This window comes from Mercurialis annua, linkage group LG3 (genome assembly GCF_937616625.2).
Source record: "Mercurialis annua linkage group LG3, ddMerAnnu1.2, whole genome shotgun sequence".
NCBI classification, from domain to species: domain Eukaryota; kingdom Viridiplantae; phylum Streptophyta; class Magnoliopsida; order Malpighiales; family Euphorbiaceae; genus Mercurialis; species Mercurialis annua.
Genome location: NC_065572.1, coordinates 40749237 through 40756308, shown reverse-complemented (window position 1 = coordinate 40756308; position 7072 = coordinate 40749237). Strand labels below are relative to the sequence as shown.

The 7072-nt window shown below is 35.2% G+C and overlaps 2 long non-coding RNA genes across 2 annotated transcripts; both read left to right on the top strand.

The window, feature by feature from the left end:
* Positions 1-1419: 1419 nt before the first annotated feature.
* Positions 1420-2327, top strand: LOC126674673 (uncharacterized). The gene is made up of 2 exons (XR_007639606.2): positions 1420-1509; positions 2064-2327. It is a non-coding gene; the product is annotated as an uncharacterized LOC126674673 (long non-coding RNA).
* Positions 2328-4765: 2438 nt separating this feature from the next.
* On the top strand, positions 4766-5673 carry LOC126674674 (uncharacterized). The gene is made up of 2 exons (XR_007639607.2): positions 4766-4855; positions 5410-5673. It is a non-coding gene; the product is annotated as an uncharacterized LOC126674674 (long non-coding RNA).
* Positions 5674-7072: the final 1399 nt, after the last annotated feature.

Genomic DNA, 7072 nt, shown 5'->3' with positions numbered 1-7072 from the left:
GTTGTTTTAAAATTTTCATTGAGAATATTTGTTTATTCTGATTTGTGTTTCGACGCAGAATCATAAGAGAAGTTTGGTTTTAAATTCTTAAAAAGTTTGATTTTGGTTGAGTTACCAGTAAAAAGAAATTCTTGTATTTTGAAATATAATGTTTGGCTTGGTGTTAACAAGCAATGATTTCAAAATGATATTTTATGAGATGAGCCATTATTGTAAGAATTTAACGTTGAAGTTATTTTATCATAATGTAGTATGTCAGCATTTTAAAACTTTTGGAATTTACGGAATAGATGTTTGAAATCAAAGATTTCTCACTTGAGTTTTAAATTACCGTTTAGCGGTTGGATTAAGTTGAGCTCTCAATTTTTAAAGGATGGCAATTTTATTCACATATTTCCTTTTCGGATTTACAAATATTTTGATTACGTTTTATAAACAGTTGTTTTGGGTTCGACTTGGGTCACCCAAATTGTAATACCCCGTAAGTTCAGGTGCCGTTTAGTGCAACGTGTCCGGCAGAGAAGGACCGGAGTTGCAAAGATAAAGATATGAGATATTAAAGAAAAGGATAATATGGAGTAAGACGTATATGTTTGAGGATTAGAATAAGAAAATAAGGAAAAATATTAAGAAAAGTTACAAACTAGAGTTCAGGGACTAAAGTGGTAATTTAACCAGTTAAGTCCGAAAATGGAATTATTTCGCCAAGGTCCGCGAAATGTTTAATAGTATTGGTGGTAAAAGTTTCAGGTCAATCGGAGACCTTTTAAAATTTGGACGCGGATTCATTTTGGGCTAAATTGTCAATTTTGAAGAGTTCAAGGATCAAAGTGCAAATTAGCCAATTTAGCCTCGAGAATAGCAATCGGAAGATTATCGACGAGAATAGTTATATTTGGAGTAGTATTGTTTATTTGGATATAAATAATACGTAGATAATCGAGTTAAAAGGATAATTTAACCGTTTGGTTAAATTAGAAAGTTTAAAAGAGAAATGGTTTGAGTAAAAGAAATGAAGGATTGAAATGGACATTTAACCAAGATATATATATGATTCCTTAAGAAGAAGGAATTGATCAGAGAGTAAAACGAAGGTTACAGAAGGTTTTGACGAACGATTACGTTCCGCCGCCGTTTCGCTGTTTCTCGTCCGAATCGAGTGATTCTCGCGCCGTTGGATCAAGAATTCAATTCTCTATCTACCACGAGCATCAAATCGAGGTAATTTGGTGATTTTTGAGATTGAAATGATTGAATTAGGGTTATATCGTTTTAACGAATTAAACGAATTGTAATCGTGTTTCTATAGTCGTATTTGAACTACGATTATATTAACCTAAGTTTATAACTTAGAGTTTTAGTATTAAGTTTACGTTTATGAATTAAACGTACATATGATTTGAATAGGAAATGGATACATCGACGAGGTACGAGATCGACGAGCTGGAATAGTTAAAAGAGTGAATGACGTGTGGAGCTTACGTTTGGATATAAGGAATAGCGATCGTTGTGAGTTAAACTTTACTTTGAGTATTATTACGCAATAGATAGTTTTTATATTATAAATATAATATTAAACTACATCGCATGCTATAGTATTTTATCAATAGAAATGAATTTGTGCATCGTGTTATCGAATATATATAGATTGTGAAAACTAGTATATGATCCGGGGGAAACAAGCTACCTATTGGGTGTCAATAGGCTGTGTGATCACCAGCGTCCGGGTAAGTCATAGATAGAGATTTCATGGGTCGTCTATCATACTTATTTGTGCATGCGATTCAGAGCCTATCTGGTTGAACTATCCCGGGGCCTGTATCTGCGAGTTGGCTGGTTGAACTATCCCGGACTCATATCGATCGATCGTTAGATGTTGTGATAATGTTCATTATGCATACTAAGATATTAGGGTTTCGATCGGATCAAATGCTTGAAGTATAATATGTTTGTATTTATGTGTTTTGTTTTAAATGCGATGTTATTTTCTATAATACCTTAGTAATGTGTTATCTCACTCAGTATTTCCCCAAATACTGACCCCTCATATTGATGTTTTCCAGGTGTATAGAGTCGGATCAGACAGACCGTCTTTGGTGTGCTGGGTACAAGACCCCTTGGTGCTGCAGTAGTATACGTGTGACGAGTCTTAGCCTAGTATAGTTAGGTCTTATAGGTTGTGTACGTGTTTAATGTTTGTTTGATGTGACATCTTTTGGTTGTCAGTTTTTGTATTGATCGATAGATGGGCTAGTACGTACCAGTTACGGAAGTGAAATGCCCACTATGATTGTATCGATGATGTGTTTATATATGATGTTATGTTATGATTGTATACGTGTCTTTCTTATTACACGTTTATAGAATAGTTGTGTTTGCGTTTCCGCGAAAAAGTTAGAGTGGTTTTAGGCTTGCTACGGGTTTCGGAGCTACCACTCCCATTCCCTAGCGCCGGTCTCGGCTCAATAATTTGGGTCGTGACAAAGTTGGTATCAGAGCAGTTGGTCCAGTTACCTCTGCTAATATATGATTTGAGTGCAGTTAGTCCATGATACCACTGCAAGTCTGTGATTGATGTTTGTTTGTTCCTAGGTATTAGGTCATTAGACTAAGCTAGGAACTACTGCAGCTATAGAATTGAGCCATGTCTGATCCAAGTCGTTTGTATTATTTGTTTTAAGATCGAGCTGATTGATTGTGAATTCTTGATTGATTGAGAATTCTTGTTTGTTTCATTATGATAAGTATGATCGATGGATTGTGAAACCTTTGTTTGTTTCTTTGCGAAATACGTATACGATGTATAGATGGTATCGAAATCGAATTATCGAAATGTCGAGATGTGCAAGAGGAAGGAGTATGAAGTTACAGAAGTGGAAGAACCTACCGTGTACAGAGTTTAAATGTCTAGAGAACTTACAAAACCCGAAGTTTAAAACTTTTTGAAAGTTGTTTGTTTAAACAATTTGGAAAACATAATTGTGCCTAGACCCGCGACAGTCATCGATAAGTGCCACGACATTGATAGAAGTGCATCACTACATATATCTGTACATACATCGATAGGACATGCATCATATGCATTATGTTCGGACGAAAAGGTGAGATGTGGCAACTCTTTGGGGATGAGAGACGTCATCACCCTAGTGCACAATTTTGTTAAAATGAAAATGAAATTTGATTTAAAGTTCAAGATGAATCGTTTTATCGAAAGAGTTTTGAAAGAGTTTTGTTTTCATGTAAGTATACCTAGACCAGAACTCTGTAACGGAAGTGAAGTGCTCGCGAGCAAGCTGCGATCAAGACCAAGAGGCGAATGAATATGTATAGTTGCGAAAACATAGACGTTATGCTTCTAGGATATGAACTTAGTTTCGAAACAACGCGCTAGAATATAGCTAAGACCGTGTATACGTTGGACAGTGATATGTATCCGATTAGTGGTAAGTTAGAAAGTAAGTATCTCTTTGACGGGATGTCAAAGATCTTAAATGACGATATAAGAGAAGAAGTGAATAATAGATGTGCGTGAATAACGGAATGAAAATGATTGGACGGTGAACTCGGACGTTCATACTGTATGATATAAGTATAAAAATGGGATAGTCGAGTATAGGAATCAACTATTAGTTATGCTCTGAAGATAGAAGATTACCCTTATGATAAGATGATGTGAATATTGCGTGATATTATAAAATCGTCAATGATGGAATGACAATACGATTATACATTTTGGAGCTAAAGATGTTAACGATTTAAGATAAATTAAAAGGTAGTATGAAAATTCGAGGACGAATTTTTATAAGGGGGGAAGAATGTAATACCCCGTAAGTTCAGGTGCCGTTTAGTGCAACGTGTCCGGCAGAGAAGGACCGGAGTTGCAAAGATAAAGATATGAGATATTAAAGAAAAGGATAATATGGAGTAAGACGTATATGTTTGAGGATTAGAATAAGAAAATAAGGAAAAATATTAAGAAAAGTTACAAACTAGAGTTCAGGGACTAAAGTGGTAATTTAACCAGTTAAGTCCGAAAATGGAATTATTTCGCCAAGGTCCGCGAAATGTTTAATAGTATTGGTGGTAAAAGTTTCAGGTCAATCGGAGACCTTTTAAAATTTGGACGCGGATTCATTTTGGGCTAAATTGTCAATTTTGAAGAGTTCAAGGATCAAAGTGCAAATTAGCCAATTTAGCCTCGAGAATAGCAATCGGAAGATTATCGACGAGAATAGTTATATTTGGAGTAGTATTGTTTATTTGGATATAAATAATACGTAGATAATCGAGTTAAAAGGATAATTTAACCGTTTGGTTAAATTAGAAAGTTTAAAAGAGAAATGGTTTGAGTAAAAGAAATGAAGGATTGAAATGGACATTTAACCAAGATATATATATGATTCCTTAAGAAGAAGGAATTGATCAGAGAGTAAAACGAAGGTTACAGAAGGTTTTGACGAACGATTACGTTCCGCCGCCGTTTCGCTGTTTCTCGTCCGAATCGAGTGATTCTCGCACCGTTGGATCAAGAATTCAATTCTCTATCTACCACGAGCATCAAATCGAGGTAATTTGGTGATTTTTGAGATTGAAATGATTGAATTAGGGTTATATCGTTTTAACGAATTAAATGAATTGTAATCGTGTTTCTATAGTCGTATTTGAACTACGATTATATTAACCTAAGTTTATAACTTAGAGTTTTAGTATTAAGTTTACGTTTATGAATTAAACGTACATATGATTTGAATAGGAAATGGATACATCGACGAGGTACGAGATCGACGAGCTGGAATAGTTAAAAGAGTGAATGACGTGTGGAGCTTACGTTTGGATATAAGGAATAGCGATCGTTGTGAGTTAAACTTTACTTTGAGTATTATTACGCAATAGATAGTTTTTATATTATAAATATAATATTAAACTACATCGCATGCTATAGTATTTTATCGATAGAAATGAATTTGTGCATCGTGTTATCGAATATATATAGATTGTGAAAACTAGTATATGATCCGGGGGAAACAAGCTACCTATTGGGTGTCAATAGGCTGTGTGATCACCAGCGTCCGGGTAAGTCATAGATAGAGATTTCATGGGTCGTCTATCATACTTATTTGTGCATGCGATTCAGAGCCTATCTGGTTGAACTATCCCGGGGCCTGTATCTGCGAGTCGGCTGGTTGAACTATCCCGGACTCATATCGATCGATCGTTAGATGTTGTGATAATGTTCATTATGCATACTAAGATATTAGGGTTTCGATCGGATCAAATGCTTGAAGTATAATATGTTTGTATTTATGTGTTTTGTTTTAAATGCGATGTTATTTTCTATAATACCTTAGTAATGTGTTATCTCACTCAGTATTTCCCCAAATACTGACCCCTCATATTGATGTTTTCCAGGTGTATAGAGTCGGATCAGACAGACCGTCTTTGGTGTGCTGGGTACAAGACCCCTTGGTGCTGCAGTAGTATACGTGTGACGAGTCTTAGCCTAGTATAGTTAGGTCTTATAGGTTGTGTACGTGTTTAATGTTTGTTTGATGTGACATCTTTTGGTTGTCAGTTTTTGTATTGATCGATAGATGGGCTAGTACGTACCAGTTACGGAAGTGAAATGCCCACTATGATTGTATCGATGATGTGTTTATATATGATGTTATGTTATGATTGTATACGTGTCTTTCTTATTACACGTTTATAGAATAGTTGTGTTTGCGTTTCCGCGAAAAAGTTAGAGTGGTTTTAGGCTTGCTACGGGTTTCGGAGCTACCACTCCCATTCCCTAGCGCCGGTCTCGGCTCAATAATTTGGGTCGTGACACAAATTTAGGAGTTGAGCTTGGTAGTTGTAATGACTCGGCTAGCTCGACGATTTTATGGTTTGAGATACTTGGGTATCCATTTTAAAGCAATTGATTTAAAAGAAGAGACTTTTACAGAAAGTGATTTTCTTTTAACCGTGGGGCTCAACAAAATCTGGAAGTTTTCGTATTTGAATTTTAAATTTCAAAATGAAATTTAAGCGCATTCTTAAAAGATGATATAGTTATAAGATAATTTTGGTACGAAAATTCAAGCTGGTTGTGGCATGTCATGATTTTGTCTCAAAGTATATTTGGGTTAATTTTATCCAGTGGCATGCTTACGTGATTTATGGGTTGTAAAGATTGTAATATGTTTTGGTTTTGTTTTGCATATTATAATTCGCTTACCTGTTGGACTAAGTTAATTGTTTTGTTTCATCTATTCGTGCGAAGTAGCACGCGGGATGATTCATTTCATGTGGTTATGGTAATTACCTGATTTTTAGTTTGATTGTGAGTCGAACTTTTGTTCAGACCCTGTTTTGATATAGTATCAATTGGGGATAAGCTGGGTTTGTTATATTATTGTTGGATCGAAATCTTTGGGTTTCGATATCGAGGAATATGAGGAAATTATTCCCTTGGATTGGTTGATGATTTCTGATTATCCTAGGACAGATATTGGAAACTCTGAACCGAGAAGATAGATCGGTGTATTAATACACTAGTGTTTCCATCAAGTCTGATGATGCGATGCGGGAGCTGGAGTTAAGTTTTGTAGGATCAAATTGATGTGTTATTTCTTTGGGAATAAGCTCAGTATAAATTGAGGTTAGTGGGATATCTTATATGATAGATTTGTAATGAAGTTATTAGAATGAGTTGTCATATAGCATCAAGTGTTGCTAGGTTGCAAGTAAGGAATTTGAGAAATATTTTGAGGTTATCGAGTGCACATCTCACAGAGTGTAACGTCTAGCAAATATTTTATTGAGAAGTTGATTTCAAAGGTTGAATTGTTAAAATATTTGAAATATTTTCAACACGTAATTGTGCCCAGACATATCATGAACATACATTTTGAATGTCACGATTAGGTTTGCATTGAACATTGAGTATATTCACTAAATAAAAGATAAATTAATAATTGATACACGCATAATAGTACATGCATCACGTGCATAGAAATGATTAGGGTTGGATGCAACTCTTTGGGGATGAGAGCTATCATCACCCTGGTGCACAATTATGAAAAACGCA